Raw genomic sequence first — 20,829 nt, forward strand, 5'->3', positions numbered from 1 at the left:
TTTAAATGAGGGTACACCCCAAAAGAGTAAGAAAGAGCAAAAATGGAACAATGGGTGGGTAAGGTCGGTATCCATTGCTATTCTGCACAAGGTATGGAAAAGTCCCGTGGGATCCATGCCTGGTTCATTTTAATGAACGTGAGCTTGTCCACATTGTCTCTGGACAGGCGGCTGCGCTTGTCTGTTATAACGCCCCCAGCCGTGCTAAATACCCGTTCAGATAATACACTGGCTGCAGGGCACGCCAGCACCTCCAAGGCGTAAAGGGCAAGCTCAGGCCATGTGCCCAATTTGGAGACCCAGAAGTTGAAGGGGGCAGACCCCTCATTCACTACATGTAGGCGTGTGCACACATACTGCTCCACCATGTTGGTAAAATGCTGCCTCCTGCTAAGACGTTCCATCTGAGCTGCTGGTGCTGCTGTTTGTTGTGGCGTGCTGACAAAGCTTTTCCACATTTCGGCCATGCTAACCCTGCCTTCTGAGGTGCTGGCGGTGCCCTGGTTGCGTTGGCGACCTCCTCCTTCTCCTCCTCCTCCTCCTCCACCTCCTCTGCCTTGTGCTTCCACTGTGGCCCCGCTGTCAGATGGGAATGCCAGCAGCATCGCATCTACCAGCGTGCGCTTGTACTCGCGCATCTTGCGATCGCGCTCCAGTGAGTGAATTAAGGACGGTACGTTGTCCTTGTAACGGGGATCCAGCAGCGTGGCCACCCAGTAATCAGCAAAAGTTAGAATGTGGGCAACTCGGCGGTCATTGTGGAGACACTGCAGCATGTAATCGCTCATGTGTGCCAGGCTGCCCAGAGGCGACGAAAGGCTGTCCTCTGTGGGAGGTGTATCGTCCGTGTCCTCTGTATCCCCCCAGCCACGCACCAGTGATGGCCATGATCTGGCCTGGGTGCCACCCTGCTGTGAACATGGTTCCATCTCCTCCTCCAGCTCCTCCTCCAGCTCCTCCTCCTCCTCATCCTCCAGAACTGTGCCCCTGCTGGACAATTGTGTCCCTGGCATTTGTGTGTGCAGGAACCCACCCTCGGAGCCCCTTGCGAATGACTGCCCTGAAAGCCTTTGAAATGTTACCTCTTCATCCTCCTCCTCCTCCTCCTCATCCTGTGCCACATCCTCTTCCATCATCGCCCGAATTGTTTTTTCAAGGAGGCATAGAAGTGGGATAGTTAAGCTGAGAATGGCGTCATTGCCACTGGCCATGTTGGTGGAGTACTCAAAACAGCGTAACAAGGCACACAGGTCTCGCATGGAGGCCCAGTTATTGGTGGTGAAGTGGTGCTGTTCCGCATAGCGACTCACGTGTGCGTGCTGCAGCTAAAACTCCACTATGGCCTGCTGCTGCTCGCACAGTCTTTGCAGCATGTGCAAGGTGGAGTTCCACCTTGTGGGCACGTCACATATGAGGCGGTGAGCGGGAAGGCCGAAGTTACGCTGCAGCGCTGCCAGGCGAGCAGCAGCAGGGTGAGAACGCCGAAAGTGCGCACAGACGGCCCGCACTTTCTGCAGCAGCTCTGACATATCGGGGTAGTTTTTAAGGAACCTCTGCACCACCAAATTCAGCACATGCGCCAGGCAAGGGATGTGCGTCAAACCGGCTAGGCCCAGAGCTGCTATGAGATTTCGCCCATTATTGCACACCACCAGGCCGGGCTTGAGGCTCGCTGGCAGCAACCACTCATTTGTCTGCTGTTCCATGCTCCTCCACAACTCCTGCGCGGTGTGTGGTTTGTCCCCCAAACAGGCAAGTTGTAAAACTGCCTGCTGTCGTTTAGCCCTGGCCGTGCTGAAGTTGGTGGTGAAGGTATTACGCTGTCCGGATGAGGAGGCGGTAGAGGATGAGGTAGCGGAGTAGGATGAGTTAGGAACAGGAGGCAAACTGAAGCGCCCTGCAATCCTCGGTGGTGGAAGGACATGCGCCAAATTGCTATCCGCCTCAGGCCCATCCACCACTGCATTTACCCAGTGTGCCGTTAGGGAGATATAACGCCCCTGACCGTGCTTACTGGTCCACGTATCGGTAGTTAGGTGGACCTTGGCACAGATGGCGTTGCGCAGTGCACACCTGATTTTTTCCCCCACTTGGTTGTGCAGGGAAGGGATGGCTTGCCTGGAAAAGTAGTGGCGGCTGGGCACGACGTACTGTGGGACAGCCACCGACATAAGCTTTTTAAAACTGGGCGTCTCCACCAGACGGAATGACAGCATTTCAAAGGCCAATAATTGTGAAATGCTGGCATTCAGGGCCAGGGATCGCGGGTGGGTAGGGGGGTACTTCCTCTTCCTCTCAAGTGTTTGGGAGATGGAAAGCTGAACACTTCCACGGGACATTGTGGAGATGGTTGTTGGTGACCCAGGTGGTGGTGTTGCTGACAGATCGTCTGTTTGCGGGGTGGCAGGTGCCGGTATGACTACAGAGGTGGCTGGAGCGGCCGAGACTGCAGCAGAAGAGGAAGCAGGATGAGCCAGAGACGTTTCTTGGTTTTGAAGGTGTGTACTCCACTGCAGCTCGTGCTTTGCACTTAGATGCCTGATCATGCAGGTTGTGCTCAGGTTGAGAAGGTTTATGCCTCGCTTCAGGCTCTGATTGCACAGGGTGCAAACCACTCGTGTCCTGTCATCAGCACATTTTCTAAAGAACTTCCACGCTAGAGAACTCTTTTGAGCTGACTTTGGTGCGCTCGTTCCCTTGCTGCGTTGGGCAGTAGCAGGCGTAGTGTCTAGGGCACGGCCGCTCCGCTTCTGCACCCTGCTCCCTCTTCTGCTGTGCTGGTGGCTCTGTGCGACCACCGCCTCTTCCTCCAAAATACTCAGGTCACCTGCATGACCTTCATTCCATGTGGGGTCGAGGACCTCATCGTCTTTCACATCATCTTCCACCCAGTCTTCACCTCTGCCCTCCCTGTCGGTCTCCACAATGCTGAACGCCGCAGCAGTTGGCACCTGCGTTTCGTCATCATCGGAGACGTGCTGTGATGGTCCTTCCATGTACTCATCTTGAGAAATAAGTGGTTGGGCATCGCTGCACTCAATCTCTTCCACTTCTGGGGCAGGGCTAGGTGGATGGCCCTGGGAAACCCTGCTGACAGAGTCCTCAAAAAGAATAAGAGACTGCTGTATGGCTTGGGGCTCAGACTGCTTGCCTGATTTGCAAGGGGGTGAGGTGAAAGACGGTTGGACATTGGCTGCAGGTGCCATCTCTGACCTTTCTGCAGTAGACTGGGTGGGAGACAATGTGAAGGAACTGGAGGCACTGTCAGCAGCAAACCAATCTACTATCGCCTCTCTGTGTTCTGGCCTCATCACTTCTAGAGGCGTATGATGCCCTACCAAATACTGCTGCAGGTTCTGTCGCCTACTCACACTTGAGGAAGGTGTTTCACTTGTGCGTGTAGCTGGCACAGATCGACCACGTCCTCTCCTTGCAACAGGAGCTCTAGCAGCAGCACCACGACCCCGGCCACGGCCCCTATTTGACGCTCTCCTCATATTTCTGAAATTTAAGATCTTGCCCTAGAAAGGTCTTTATTGAATAGCAGAACAAAAGAACAACAGTATCGCACGGGTGTATCTCACAGTCAAATATGCAAACTATGCCGCAATTTAATGTTTTTTACACCAAAAGGGTGTGTATTGAATAGCGGAATAGGATAAAAAACTGTGTATCTCACACGTACAAACACAGACTAGGCCCGATTAAATTTTTTCCTACCCTAAAGGGAGGATGAGGAAGAGGAGTATGGAACAGGCAGCACCCTCAAATCTTCAGAAGTATGAGATGAACCTCAAAAACTTGGAAAGGTGGATCTCACACGTACAGACACAGACTATTCCGCAATTTAATTGATCCCCAAAGGTTTTTATTGAATAGCGGAATGGGAAATATGATCAAAAAAAGTGTATGTATCTCACACGTACAGAAGCACACTAGGCCCCAATTACTATTGTTTGTACACCTAAAAGGATGGAGGAGGAGGAGGAGGAGTATGGAACAGGCAGCACCCTCAAAGCTTCAGAAGTATGAGATGAACCCCAAAAACTTGGAAAGGTGGATCTCACACGTACCGACACAGACTATTCCGCAATTTAATTGATCCCCAAAGGTTTTTATTGAATAGCGGAATAGGAAATATGATCAAAAAAAGTGTATGTATCTCACACGTACAGAAGCACACTAGGCCCCAATTACTATTGTTTGTACACCTAAAAGGATGGAGGAGGAGGAGGAGGAGTATGGAACAGGCAGCACCCTCAAAGCTTCAGAAGTATGAGATGAACCCCAAAAACTTGGAAAGGTGGATCTCACACGTACCGACACAGACTATTCCACAATTTAATTGATCCCCAAAGGTTTTTATTGAATAGCGGAATAGGAAATATGATCAAAAAAAGTGTATGTATCTCACACGTACAGAAGCACACTAGGCCCCAATTACTATTGTTTGTACACCTAAAAGGATGGAGGAGGAGGAGGAGGAGTATGGAACAGGCAGCACCCTCAAAGCTTCAGAAGTATGAGATGAACCCCAAAAACTTGGAAAGGTGGATCTCACACGTACCGACACAGACTATTCCGCAATTTAATTGATCCCCAAAGGTTTTTATTGAATAGCGGAATAGGAAATATGATCAAAAAAAGTGTATGTATCTCACACGTACAGAAGCACACTAGGCCCCAATTACTATTGTTTGTACACCTAAAAGGATGGATAAGGAGGAGGAGGAGTATGGAACAGGCAGCACCCTCAAAGCTTTAGAAGTATGAGATGAACCCCAAAAACTTGGAAAGGTGGATCTCACACGTACCGACACAGACTATTCCGCAATTTAATTGATCCCCAAAGGTTTTTATTGAATAGCGGAATAGGAAATATGATCAAAAAAAGTGTATGTATCTCACACGTATAGAAGCACACTAGGCCCCAATTACTATTGTTTGTACACCTAAAAGGATGGAGGAGGAGGAGGAGGAGTATGGAACAGGCAGCACCCTCAAAGCTTCAGAAGTATGAGATGAACCACAAAAACTTGGAAAGGTGGATCTCACACGTACCGACACAGACTATTCCGCAATTTAATTGATCCCCAAAGGTTTTTATTGAATAGCGGAATAGGAAATATGATCAAAAAAAGTGTATGTATCTCACACGTACAGAAGCACACTAGGCCCCAATTACTATTGTTTGTACACCTAAAAGGATGGATGAGGAGGAGGAGGAGTATGGAACAGGCAGCACCCTCAAAGCTTCAGAAGTATGAGATGAACCCCAAAAACTTGGAAAGGTGGATCTCACACGTACCGACACAGACTATTCCGCAATTTAATTGATCCCCAAAGGTTTTTATTGAATAGCGGAATAGGAAATATGATCAAAAAAAGTGTATGTATCTCACACGTACAGAAGCACACTAGGCCCCAATTACTATTGTTTGTACACCTAAAAGGATGGAGGAGGAGGAGGAGTATGGAACAGGCAGCACCCTCAAAGCTTCAGAAGTATGAGATGAACCCCAAAAACTTGGAAAGGTGGATCTCACACGTACCGACACAGACTATCCCGCAATTTAATTGATCCCCAAAGGTTTTTATTGAATAGCGGAATAGGAAATATGATCAAAAAAAAGTGTATGTTTTTCACACGTACAGAAGCACACTAGGCCCCAATTACTATTGTTTGTACCCCTAAAAGGATGGATGAGGAGGAGGAGGATGAAACAGGCAGCACCCTCAAATCTTCAGAAGTATGAGATTGTGTTCACTGTACCCCACAAAGATTGTGTTCACTGCACCCCAAAAGGATTGTCTTCACTGCACCCCACAAAGATTGTGTTCACTGTATTCCACAAAGATTGTGTTCACTGTACCCCCCAAAGATTTTGTTCACTGCACCCCACAAAGATTGTGTTCACTGTACCCCACAAAGATTTTGTTCACTGTACCCCACAAAGATTGTGTTCACTGTACCCCACAAAGATTTTGTTCACTGCACCCCACAAAGATTGTGTTCACTGCACCCCAAAAGGATTGTCTTCACTGCACCCCACAAAGATTGTGTTCACTGTACCCCACAAGGATTGTCTTCACTGCACCCCACAAAGATTGTGTTCACTGTACCCCACAAAGATTGTGTTCACTGTACCCCCCAAAGATTTTGTTCACTGCACCCCACAAGGATTGTCTTCACTGCACCCCACAAGGATTGTCTTCACTGCACCCCACAAAGATTGTGTTCACTGTACCCCACAAGGATTGTCTTCACTGCACCCCACAAAGATTGTGTTCACTGTACCCCACAAAGATTGTGTTCACTGCACCCCAAAAGGATTGTCTTCACTGCACCCCACAAAGATTGTGTTCACTGTACCCCACAAAGATTGTGTTCACTGTACCCCCCAAAGATTTTGTTCACTGCACCCCACAAGGATTGTCTTCACTGCACCCCACAAGGATTGTCTTCACTGCACCCCACAAAGATTGTGTTCACTGTACCCCACAAAGATTTTGTTCACTGCACCCCACAAAGATTGTGTTCACTGCACCCCAAAAGGATTGTCTTCACTGCACCCCACAAAGATTGTGTTCACTGTACCCCACAAGGATTGTCTTCACTGCACCCCACAAAGATTGTGTTCACTGTACCCCACAAGGATTGTCTTCACTGCACCCCACAAAGATTGTGTTCACTGTACCCCACAAAGATTGTGTTCACTGCACCCCAAAAGGATTGTCTTCACTGCACCCCACAAAGATTGTGTTCACTGTACCCCACAAAGATTGTGTTCACTGTACCCCCCAAAGATTTTGTTTACTGCACCCCACAAGGATTGTCTTCACTGCACCCCACAAGGATTGTCTTCACTGCACCCCACAAAGATTGTGTTCACTGTACCCCACAAAGATTGTGTTCACTGTACCCCCCAAAGATTTTGTTCACTGCACCCCACAAGGATTGTCTTCAATGCACCCCACAAGGATTGTCTTCACTGCACCCCACAAAGATTGTGTTCACTGTACCCCACAAAGATTTTGTTCACTGTACCCCACAAAGATTGTGTTCACTGTACCCCACAAAGATTTTGTTCACTGCACCCCACAAAGATTGTGTTCACTGCACCCCAAAAGGATTGTCTTCACTGCACCCCACAAAGATTGTGTTCACTGTACCCCACAAGGATTGTCTTTACTGCACCCCACAAGGATTGTCTTCACTGCACCCCACAAAGATTGTGTTCACTGTACCCCACAAAGATTTTGTTCACTGCACCCCAAAAGGATTGTGTTCACTGCACCCCAAAAAGATTGTGTTCACTGCAGCCCACACACAGAAAAATGGATGTGGATCACTGACACCTGCCTATCTCCTATCCCACACCACACAGCAATATCGATTGTAGTTTGTAGAACACACTGACCCTATAATTCAGCAGACTCTATCCCTAAAATGCCTACAACTCGCCCTGCCTAAACACTCCGACCTGACCCTAAATTCTATCCGGACACCAATTCGTTTTCCCTGCCTGTCTTTCCCTAATCAGCAGCCAGCACGTATGTGTGCTCTGTCCCTGAGCTAAGCAGCAGAATGACGCCGCTGCGGCTGCCTCGAACTTATAAAGACTTGGTCACATGCTTCAGACGGCCAATCACAGCTACTCATACATTTGCAGGCATGGCTGGGATAGCTTAAGGCACACCAGTTAAACGATTGTTGATTGGCTGTTGAAAGCCCGCCATGAAAAGAGCGCCAAAACATGCAAAACCCGGAAATAAAACGACCGAACACGGATTTTTTACCCGAACATACAGTAAAGTGTCCGTGTCCGTGTTCGGGTAACAAAAATCCAATTATTCAGTATGAACACGAATAATACAGTCCGTGTTCGCTCAACACTACTTACTATGCATTTATCTTTCGGCGCTTCTCCTGCCTTATGTGTCAACTGGCTACTGTCTCCTGCACACTTCATGGATGGTGGGTCCGGGGCCCCTACAGGCACTTTGGCCCCCTTCATGTGTATTGGCTGTCCCCCCCTGATGGCGGCCCTGGGTGTGTAATGAAAGGACAATTGTCAAAATGTCTAGATCATGTAGAGGAAATCACCAGTTGGGGCAACCTATGTCATGGAGGTAGATTTGGACATCGATGTCTATGTATCACCAGAAATGGGATTCTTTGTTCTACAAAATCTCAAAGACGACCTAGCATGTTTTTGTAAGACTGTACTTTTTTGGACATACTTGGACTCAAACATACATTGCTCTTTCCACAGCTCCTCCTCCTCTGGGGGTATGATTAGGTGAACATGCATCTTCACCAAAAGTACAAGATGATGTGTCGTCTCCGGATGAGGCTACTGCAGAGATTTAACTTCCTGCCTCTTGTGGTGGATCTTCAGCGGGCCTGGAGTGATGCCAAAAGGCGCTCACCCAGGCTCCTGAAAAAGGCTGTGGAGCAAATCTCCGGTAAGTAAAAATATACATGACATGTGACCAGATAGGTTACAATTTTGTGGGTAGGTGGACATGTGTTTAAGTATGCAACAACACAAATACCAACAACCCCCCCCCCCTCCCCTCCCTCTCGCTCCTACCTTTCCTACCTCCATCAAGTGTCTCTTCACAACCTTTAATACTACTATGTACATGATTTTTTTTTATGTTTATTTTTTCTCTTCTGCTTCTAGCAAAAGCGGACGGGCGACACCCTCTTGTACTTTTGGTGAAGAAGGGGAGGAGGAGGACTGCCACATTGAACTATGCCTTCAGAGGCAGCGAGCCATTTGAGCTTCTACAAATTGTGGATCGTAAGTAGAAAAATGTACATTGTAGAAATGTCTAATCTCTAATCACATTTCACAGAGCCCCCTTTACATCGGAGTCTCCAGACTTACTACACTGTAAGAGGGAAGTGTGAAGACTCTGATGTAAGGAGAGTTCTGGGAACCATTATTTGAGGGGGAAAGCTGGGGACTCTGGTGTAAAAGGGAACTCTGTGGTCACCAAAGCTCCCCCATACATCTGAGCTTACAGAGACCCCCTTACACTTCCCTTCCTCAGTCCACCACAGTCAAGGGCACAACAAGTCCCAACGCAGAAGGCTACCTGCTTGGACTTGTACTGCTCTCTGTAGGGGACTGAGGAACTACTGCCTGCTATGCTAAGACTTGTAGTGCCCTCTGTTAGGGACTAAGGATTCCTCAGTCCTCCACATTCTAGGGCACTATAAGTCCCAGCATAGTGGGCTGTCATACCTCAGTCCCTCACAGCTCGGGGCAAAAACAACAGAGTTAAACATTTAAAGGACAACTCCAAACCAAACTAACAATAATGGACAGAGTCCATATGCTCTATAATGTCAAAGACCCGCTACCCCTCACCTTCCACCTCGGGTGCTGTCATTGTGTAGGGCAGAGGGCTCCATCTCCACCATGTTTGGCTTTCATGTCAGATATGCAGGACTTGCTCAGCTCCACTCTCTTCCCTGGCAACTGACTCTGGCGTCATTGGGGGTCTTTCCTCCTCTAGAAAACACCCAGGGGCCCTCTCCTTGTCCCCCAGCCACCCAGGGCCTTCTTCTCCTCCTCCTCCACCAACCATTTTCGGACTCTTCCAACTTCCCTGGGGCTACTCACCCCTTTGCATAGTAGACACCACAAATCTATGAGCAGCCTGCAAAATATCAAGTCTGGGCCTGGTTACCTGTATGTTCTGGATCCAGGGCGGAGCTCTCCTCCCAGAGCAACAACCGATGATAGCAGAGTGAGTTGACCAGGCAGTAACTTCCTACTGGTGCAGGTACACACCTACCTATTCCTCAACATCTTAGGATAACATGATCAGACGGCCAATCCCAAGTCAGAGAAGGAGGAGTAAGTGTCAGCGGACAACAGACACCTGGCAGACGCAGTGAAGGGACTGCAGCACACTGCTGCAAATTTTAGATCCGAGGATTGAAAGCAATCTTTTACTTGGGCGATTTCCCTGACTGCGCCCTTCGAAATGTTGGTGCTCCGCCACTGGCCGCAAGGCCCCTGTAGGTGCGAGGCCTTAGGCGACCGCTTAATTTGCATGGTGCCCTCCTGTTTTAAAACATGCTCAATGCATCTCATTGGTGTAAGTGCACTTCTATGTTCTGAATTGTAGGGGCATTGAGTATGGTGCTAGCATGATGAGAGGTTACTGCCTATTTGTGTCCATAAATAATATATAATGTATTATTTTTGATGTTTTTTTTTTTTTTTAATTTTTTTAGAAACCAGTGATGAGGATCTTGAGCCTTAGACTTCTCAGGCCCACTGTAAGTAATGTGGATGTGCTGTTGTGTTGTGTATTAGGTCGAACTTGGAGGAATGATTGTTTGTTTTGTTTTCTTTTGTGGTTGATGTAACTTCAGCAAGAGAGGAGCCTCAGGCAGGGCCAAGTCGCCTGGATCCGGGCCAGGAAGACACTGTTGCCCAAGAAGAGGCCAATTGGTCAGAGACTGATGAGGACCTGGGCTCTCCTCAAATGGGAAGTAAGTATTCTACATGTGTTTGTGTGTTCAATGTGTCCTGGGAAATATAAGGGCTGTAATATATATATTTTGACATTGGGGTTATGTAGCAGCTGACATTGAGGATGTTTGTTGTGGAGGACTGGGGAAGAGGGGCCGCTGCTTACCCAGTCCACTGTAACTACTACCTTCAATGTTTCCCGACTACTTTCTGTGTGCCTTTATCAAATAGCTTTTGTTCAAGGATTGTATCCGTGTCTTTGTGTTTCTAGGAGATACGACACCATCCCCCCATGAAGGGACACCATCCCCCCATGAAGGGTCTCCCCCATCCTCCCCCACTCCAGGGGTGGAGGCAGATGATGTTAGTGGCTCCCCTGAACTAGTCTGTAAGTACCTAAAATTAGATTATCACATGTATTGTGTGTGCTAGGATGATGTGTATCTAGGATAATCTAAGTTGGAGTCAAAGCAAGTGTAGTTTTGCTATATGTGACAGGAAGGTTGGTCATGAAACACTCTTGCTTAACCTTCATGTTTGAAAGGTGGTTTTGGGGAGCATTACAGGACATGTTATTTTTTTAAGTTTTCTCAAGCCACCCTATTCTAAATTGGTGTTAGTTTCTCTACATTGGAAATGGTGTGCTTTGTACTTGTAAATTTTTTGGGGACATTGTAATTTACTCATGTCCTGATTTAGTCAACACTGAAAATTTGTGTTTATCAATCTTTCATAAATACTCTTCCTCGGTAATGTACCACATTCCAGTTCACAATTTGTGTTCTTTTTGTGCAGTTTCTCCTGAGCCAGCAAGCCCATCCTGTTCGGGGGGCCAAAAAAAACGTGATGATGGTAAGTTGTGTGCTTTTGCAGTAATGTGTCTACTTAGTAAATGGAGAAATGCTAACTGTGTATGTCCCCGATCAGGCTTCAAGTTGTTCTAAAGGCAGCAGGTTCTTTATGTGAATGCATTCTATGCATTAGTATTCCAAGTGATAGGTGTGCATATTCCCCCTAAGACTTACTGGGACTATTTTCTTACTGTCTAAAATTTTGCACAAATACTTGTCTGGAACAGACTCCCCCTCCTCCTTAGCTGAGGTGACAGCATGCCAATATTGCCTCCTGATGCTGTCACTCCTAATCATTGAGACCATCGGAAGGGAGGGGGGCAAGGCTGGCTCACAGCCTAGTGCCTGAACAGGCACAGGGTGCTTGGCTTCATCTCATGTGCCTCCATAGCAAGCTGCCTGCTGTGGGGTCAACCAACAGGAGGGAGGTGCCTAGAGGTGTGTACAGGGGCCATGTAAAAAGGAGGATTGTGATTTCTCTCGTCCCCAAAAACCTAGAGAGGGTAAGTCTAACCTGATTAGTTTTCCGCAGCCCTCCAAAAATGATATGTTTCCAACACTTAGAACAGGCAGGGCTGAGGCACAAAAAACATCAGAGAAACACAATCAGCACAAAAACAGGGAGTACGTATCCTTAACGCTACAAGCTTCACCCAGAAGAATGACGCTTGCACTGTACAAATCTGCATCACCACCGTATCAATGTCTAAATAAAACTTTCAGGGAAGTGTGGAGGGGTAAGGAGTGGGTGTTAGAGCGTTTTCATGACTGCGTAACCTACAGTTAGCGTGAGTCCATTTGTTGAGAAACTTTTTCTTCTCTCTTAACACAGCTGGGATGGCGGAAAGGAGATCAGGGGAGCAGACACATCTGCTCCGTCCAGAACTGTCCCTCAAAATTCCAAAGGGTGAGTCTCTACTATGTGTCAGGTTCAATCTATAGACAGTAAGAGGGAGAGAGAATGCTCCACAGATTCCAATGGTGATAGAGATAAATGTGTGCACATGTATGGTGTTGACCAATTGAACCCAAAACACCTTACATTCTTCAAAATGATTGCTTGTGTTTACATGCAAAAAAGCCTTTTACTTAGCTTTGGTGGAACTGATACTAACATTCCAAGCCATCTTATGTAACCTTTTGAACAATTAGAGTTGAAAGTTTGAGTTCAAGGTTTACAACAGCAATTTAGCATATTTGCTTCAGAGTGTTCATAAAAGCCAACCAATAGACTCCTAAGCATATTTGTTGAGGCACATTAATTACAATCCTTGTTAGGATCATTTTGCATAAAACTAATTGTCATGTCTTTTTCTACCCAGGACACACCCACCTCACCAGCGAGGTAATGCTGGAGTATTTAAAGTGGTTCGGAGAACGAATTATGTTATTGGAGCAGCTGTGTGGGGTGGATCCGGACCCTAAGGAGCCATTTGTGCGTAATGTCACTCCTTTGACTCGTTCTTACCAAAAAAAAGGAAAAAAAAAAAATAAATATTTTCTACAAAAATTTAAAAAAATGTTTAGTTAAAAAAAAATTTTTTTTTTGAAAAAAAATATAAAAAAATGTTTACAAAAAAAACCCTTTTTTGGGGAAAAAAATATAAAAAAATGTTTACAAAAAAACCCTTTTTTGGGGAAAAAATTATAAAAAAATGTTTACCAAAAAACCCCTTTTTTTGGGAAAAAATATAAAAAAATGTTTACAAAAAAAACCCTTTTTTGGGAAAAAAATATAAAAAAATGTTTACAAAAAAAACCTTTTTTTGGGAAAAAAAATATAAAAAAATGTTTACCAAAAAAAACCCTTTTTTGGGGGGGGGGGGAAATATAAAAAAATGTTTACAAAAAAAACCCTTTTTTGGGGAAAAAAAATATGAAAAAATGTTTACAAAAAAAAACCTTTTTTGGGAAAAAAAAATATAAAAAAATGTTTACAAAAAAACCCTTTTTTGGGAAAAAAATACAAAAAAATGTTTACAAAAAAAACCCTTTTTTGGGGAAAAAAAATATAAAAAAATGTTTACAAAAAAACCCCTTTTTTGGGGGAAAAAATATAAAAAAATGTTTACAAAAAAAACCCTTTTTGGGGAAAAAATATAAAAAAATGTTTACAAAAAAAACCCTTTTTTGGGGAAAAAAATATAAAAAACATAATTTTGGAAATTTTTTTTTATTTTTTTAATAAAAAGAAAAAATTGTATGTTGCACGTTGCAACACAAATGTTACATTTGAAATTTTGTTCATTCTTTTATATATTTTAATAATATATTTTTTGTACGCTACAGTTGGTAGACACCTACATGTGTTATTAAAAAGAGTTTCTTTTATTACCAAAGTTTTCTTTTTGGTGTACACATCGAATGTCTTTTGTGTTGTATTTGTTTAGTCGAGTGGTGTGGTCTGTAATTGTTAGTATGTTGGCTTTGGTTTATGTTATCCTTGAGACTTGTTTTGAAGCTACATTTGAAGGGAGACCTTTTCTTGGGTCATTATGTGAACATTGAGTTTTCCAAATTTAAATGAAATCATATGTTTGGAGATAGAGAAGCACGTGTGTATAAATGCCTACATTAACCAGGGCCATTACTTGGCCACCAACACTCATAAAAAACCAAAGATCAAACACAAACTAATCATTTTGCATAAAATTGAATTGCATCACCAAAAAAACACTATAATAAATCATATTGTGCCACCCTCAAATTAAACAAAAAAATGGCCCCACAAATTGGCCAATGTAGCAATCATTAACAAAACTAACACAAATAAATAAAAAAATATCAAATTAAGTTGGTGGTGGTGGTGACTGAAGCAGTGTGGTGAACACTGGAAAGGTTCCTGCCATCAAATGGTGGGCCAATAGTCCCATCTGCTCTGGGGTTAGCCTTAGAGTTGTGGTATAGTGGCCCATTATGATCAGATCTTGTGTATGAGGCTGCTGCTGATGCAGGGTGGTGAACCCTGGAAATGTCCCAGACTGAAGATCTTGTGCCAATAGTCCAATTTGCTCTGTGCTCAGCCTAAGAATTTGGGGAACGTGTGCCATTACCATCAAATTTGTTAGCTGCTGCCCCGAGGCTATTTGATGCTGCTGGTGGTGCAAGGGTTGTGAAGATGTGTGGGGAGTGGTGGTTGATTGGTTGTTGTGGTCCACGGTGCGGGGGAAAATGGCATGTGGGGCTGTTGACAAAGGGTGATGGCCTGGGTAGGAGTGAAATTCTAAAGGTGTGTAGGGAGTGTAGTCTAATGGAAGGGGCATTGTGGAACCAGTGCGCAATGAGGTTATGCAGGAGGATTGCTCATTGAGGGGTGTGGAAGTCCGAACGGAGTGTGAAGTGCTAGGAGTGGCTACAGGAGGAATTGTCCCATCCCCAGCTGCCTGACAAGTGGCCAACACTGGCATTACCCTCCCACTACCACAACCTGCAGTGGCAGGTGAGTGAGATGTTTGGGAGGGCTCTGCCAATGGGGCATCTTCAGATCCAAACAGGCATTGGCGTGTGGCCAGCACCTGAGTGTCAACACTTTGCCGATCCCGTTGATGCTGGTCTGCTAAACTTACCAAGCTGTTACGCATATCCTGTTGAACCTGTACCATTGTTGCTACAGATTCCTGTATGAGCCCGAGCAGATGTACTACCTCAGTAGATTGCAGAGTACGCCTCCTTAACTCATTTTGGATCCGATACTCATCAAGCAGCCTCTTGGCTACATCCAGCATAGATGGACGAGGTTGGGTAGGTGACAATCCCTCTGCATCGAAGGCTACCTGAAAGCAGAAGAAATAGACCAAATCATTATCAAACATCATGACTAAATAGTTCAGATTAGTTTGACAACTTAACACCCCAAGCAGAACGTTGAAAAGTTTGATGTGCTTCTAATAAGTACTTGTTCATTGTAATATTATCCAAGCTAGCAACACTTCTGATAATGGGTACATATTATATTGGTAGGACTAATATGACAAAGGCAAAAAAGTTTCGACATGAAGGTGTTCCCAATCAACCCTGGTGTGGTAGGTTTTTTATGCTTTTGGTAAATCTGTTACTACACCAATGACTTTCTACATCTACGTATGTTGTCTAAAATCTTGCCATCAATCGGCTACAGGACAACCCAACCAAACGATACACATGAATTTGGACCTGGAAAATCAAAGACTGGCTGGACTTTAAAGGTCCTGGATGTTTTTGGAACATTAGTGGCACACCAAATTATAACATAATTCCCTGATGTTCAAGATAGAACTCTTGTTGTGCTGGTGCATCGTCAGAATGTCATAGCACTAATTTAACACACACAATGTAAGCCACATCTAGCCCAAAATCATTACTACCATTGAAATGTTACATGTGCACCTTGTTCCCTTATATCACATACCACAGCACTGGATGCAGAATCGTCGCCAGCTCCTGATCCAACTCCAGCTGCTATGTCAAGAGGGGCCTGATGTTCTTTGAAAAAAAACAACAAAAAAAAAAAACATGTTTAGTACATAACCTTAGGCAGTAATGATTATGGCCAGATTGCTCTCCTAGCTTCAGGAATGAAGCATTGAGGCCAAACATTCAAAAGTGCTTTCCTGGGCTCATAGGACACTTGCTAAACCCTCCCAAAGGTTAAGAAGGCTTGGTCTGCCTACTAATGACGGCACCCATTAATGCTGTCAACGGTGTTTTGCAGGGTAAACATCTAAAAGGCAACACTCTTTCATAAGAAAAAACATGTGTGTTAATGGGGTTAATAAGATTCAAAAAAAAATATTATTTTGCTAGACATACCAACACCTTCCTCCAGGCCTTGCTGCACTGGGTGTGTTCCCTGCTGCGGATCTTCTGTAAAGGACATAGCAATATGAGGTATCTTGGAAAGAATAAAATATACATCTACATTGTTTGGCACAGTATGATATGGGACCTACCAGGAGGAGGGTCAACACTGATGTCAACACCTGTGAGTCCGTCTGGGTCGCCAAGCTGCATGGGCTGTGGAGGGGCTGAGATCCGTGCTACAGATGAACAAATTGCAGGTTGGGGAAAACAAAAAAAGGACAATTGGAAGGGCAAGTATCAAATTCTATTCATGTCACACATAGGATAGTAGTTCATCTTTTCAAAACAACTCACACAATTGACATCCAAGATAATATCCTACCTCGGTGCAAAGCATTCGAATCTAAGTCCTCTCTGGGAAAGATGGTATCGGGTCCTATGATCTGCAAGAAAGGTAATTGATAATCCCAGAGAGAACTTCGTGCACGTTCATCCAGCCGACCTTGTCGGTCATAAAGACCCTCCGCAGCCCATGCAATTAGCTTCTTCCGAACGGACGCACAGATGGTGGTGACCTTCCGCACACTGTCATGGTGGCGAGGTGCTTCACCCAGTGCATTTACAGCATCCCGGATTTCATCCCACAATCTGCGCTTCTCGGTTACAGAGCTAACTGCGGCCCTGGTCCCATGTATCGCCTGATATCTGGCCATATAGGCCTGGACCAGGGCACAGCACTGATTCTGGGTGAAACGGGGAAGCCGGGATAATGTGGACAAGCTGACTCTGGTGGACGGACCCTCTCCAGGACTACTGTCAGAAGAGCCAGCTTGTCCACTTGGTGTGTTACCACCTCCCCCGGCTTCCTCCTCCGGGATGGGGATGGTGGACTCCCTCATGGATACAGCTGGAGCCTCCCTCACACCAGAGCCAGACGATCTGCCCACCCTGCCCCCCCCTGGCCACCCTGGCCACCCTGCCCCCCATGGCCACCCTGGCCACCCTGCCCCCCCTGGCCACCCTGCCCCTTCTCCTCAGCCTTCCAGTGGGTGGGGCCATGGGAGCACAAGGTGGGCAGAGAATCTGGCTGTCCAGCAGCAGCAAAGAGCCCCAAACTCCTAAATCTGAAATGACAAAAGAGAAAACAGAAAAAAACATGATTTGCAGATTGCTCTTAATATACAGTATAATTAGTGAACAGTTACAGAACACACTTACCTAATGGCACAAACAGACTTGGTGGTGGTGGTGGTGGTGGTAGTGGTCAAAGAGCAGAAGAGGCTGCAAAGAAATGGGAAAAAACACATAAGAAAACGCATATGGGCACAAATCACACGAGGCCCTCCAAACACTTACCTAATGGCACAAACACGGTGGTGGTGGTGATGGTGGTAGTGGCAAAAGAGCAGAAGAGGCTGCAAAGAAATGGGAAAAAACACATCAGAAAACGCATATGGGCACAAATCACACGAGGCCCTCCAAACACTTACCTAATGGCACAAACACGGTGGTGGTGGTGGTGGTGGTAGTGGCAAAAGAGCAGAAGAGGCTGCAAAGAAATGGGAAAAAACACATAAGAAAACACATATGGGCACAAATCACATGAGGCCCTCCAAACACTTACCTAATGGCACAAACACGGTGGTGGTGGTGGTAGTGGCAAAAGAGCAGAAGAGGCTGCAAAGAAATGGGAAAAAACACATAAGAAAACGCATATGGGCACAAATCACACGAGGCCCTCCAAACACTTACCTAATGGCACAAACACGGTGGTGGTGATGGTGGTGGTGGTAGTGGCAAAAGAGCAGAAGAGGCTGCAAAGAAATGGGAAAAAACACATAAGAAAACGCATATGGGCACAAATCACACGAGGCCCTCCAAACACTTACCTAATGGCACAAACACGGTGGTGGTGGTGGTGATGGTGGTGGTGGTAGTGGCAAAAGAGCAGAAGAGGCTGCAAAGAAATGGGAAAAAACACATAAGAAAACGCATATGGGCACAAATCACACGAGGCCCTCCAAACACTTACCTAATGGCACAAACACGGTGGTGGTGGTGGTGATGGTGGTGGTGGTAGTGGCAAAAGAGCAGAAGAGGCTGCAAAGAAATGGGAAAAAACACATAAGAAAACGCATATGGGCACAAATCACACGAGGCCCTCCAAACACTTACCTAATGGCACAAACACGGTGGTGGTGGTGGTGGTAGTGGCAAAAGAGCAGAAGAGGCTGCAAAGAAATGGGAAAAAACACATAAGAAAACGCATATGGGCACAAATCACATGAGGCCCTCCAAACACTTACCTAATGGCACAAACACGGTGGTGGTGGTGGTGGTGGTGGTGATGGTGGTGGTGGTAGTGGCAAAAGAGCAGAAGAGGCTGCAAAGAAATGGGAAAAAACACATAAGAAAACGCATATGGGCAAAAATCACACGAGGCCCTCCAAACACTTACCTAATGGCACAAACACGGTGGTGGTGGTGGTGATGGTGGTGGTGGTAGTGGCAAAAGAGCAGAAGAGGCTGCAAAGAAATGGGAAAAAACACATAAGAAAACGCATATGGGCACAAATCACACGAGGCCCTCCAAACACTTACCTAATGGCACAAACAGACTTGGTGGGGGGTGGGGGGGGTGGTGTAATCCTTTATAGGCAAAAGGAGGCTGCAAACATTAAACATACATGAGAAATCGTATGACCTACATACGTGCACATAATAAATTACAGTTATCAGGAAAGCAAATATGGTGTCTTTGGAAGCTGGGAAGGTAAGGGGGCAGGTTTAGATGCCAAATCTAGACTGCACACCTTTAACAAACATGAGAAAACACATGTCAAAACCACATGCACATGGGGCCAACTGCCAATGATTAAAAGACACTTGAAGGGTTCTCAAGCTATTGTGGGTTGGAGGGGATTCACCATAGACAACTTAAGCACACCCAAGATAAGTACAAATTCTCTCCTTCAGTAAACAATAACGGTGAGCAAGAACACACAAACAGACAGATCTAGATATATATATATATATATATAAAGAGAGAGAGAGAGAGAGAGAGAGAGAGAGAGAGAGAGAATTTGTTTTTGTTTTTTTGGGAGAGAGAGATACAATTGTCTTACCTCCAGATAATGTACGTTGTGGGTCACAGGGTCTTGCTAGCAGATAAGAAACATCGATCTATAACATCCAGCAGCCATATTGGCCATGTGCTCCTTTTATAGCTGGCTCACAGGTGTGATAATTAGCGGCCGTTTCTATATATATCTGCGCATTCGCGAATTTGCGCGTTCAAAATGGAGGACGATATCCCAGACGCATTAGATGGTGCAATGTTGGCATTCATCGGTGCCTTGTTTGAGGAGGCCCTAGCACAGGAGGCAGCAGAAGGTGGGGAAGCAGCAGCAGCAGCACCTCCAGCAGCACCACCTCCAGCAGCACCTCCAGTCCGTGTGCCCTTACCTCGCCAGCCACGCATTTTTGGTGGATCTATTTGGATCTATTTGGACAAGCTGCGGGATTCTGATGTCAGGAGGAAATTCCGGCTCGAGCGAGGAACTATTCTCCACCTCTACCAGCTCATAGCAGACAAAATTGACCCGGACACACAGCGCGGCCATGCGGTGCCCGGCATGGCCAGATTGCTGGCCACTTTGTATATTTTAGGGCGTGGCAGCTTCCAAGCCACTTCGGGAAGTATCATGGGCATTAGCCAGCCCACAGTTTCAAGGGTGTTCATGTTCGTCATTAATGCCATAGTCGATATAGTGCCCAATTTTATCCACTGGCCACAGAATGAAAATGAGTGGAATGAAGTCAAGTTGGGTTTCTACCTGCGGGCACACATGCCGCAAATACTAGGGGCAATCGATGGCACCCACATAGCCATTAGGCCACCAAGGAGCCACGAAGTGGAGTACCGCAACCGCAAGCAGTACCACTCCCTGAACGTCCAATTAGTTTGTGACGCCAAACAGCGCATCATGAGTGTCAACACTGGTCACCCAGGGTCGTGCCATGATTCCAGTATGTTAAGAACCAGTACTCTGTACGAGGCGTTTGAAAGTGGCCAAATGCCCCAAGGGTGGCTTATTGGTAAAGTATTTTGTCTTAACAACATAAACTGTAAGATTACATAGACATAGGAATAAGCTACATCGGTGTACACCCTGATTTAAGCAAAGCCTACCTAAAATGGATGTGTTAGGAGTTGGCAGGCTGTTCACACACAACCAGATCAGCAGCTTAGCAGCTCACAAAAGAAAGATTTCCAAAGTTGTCTTTGAGTCAAATGAAGGTGGTTAACCAATGTGTAAATAGTGTCCTCTAGCCACCCAAACAAAACCTACAAATGATTCCAATGGTATTGCCATATCCCCAAAGTACTTTGCATAAGTGAGTCAATATTGGTTTCCTCACTCTAGTTGCAGATATATTCCAGAAGTAATACCTAGGCTAATGTAATAGGAACAAAATAGGGGCCAAGTTGGAACTTGCAAGAGAAACCCACCACTTTGTGTGTCCTTTTTCCCATTTGTATTAGTGATTTAGGCAGTTAGACAGAGTTGAGATGTTTCATATGAGTTTTTGCAAACAGACGAGCAGGCTGTTTAGTAAAATGCATAATTGTCTCCCATTTTGAGGAGTCATCTAAAGTCACATGATATGAAGAACTAATGTATATTTTTCATTTTTTT

The sequence above is a fragment of the Pelophylax lessonae genome (genome assembly GCF_965119305.1).
Source record: "Pelophylax lessonae genome assembly, chromosome: 3".
Classification (NCBI taxonomy): Eukaryota; Metazoa; Chordata; class Amphibia; order Anura; family Ranidae; genus Pelophylax; species Pelophylax lessonae.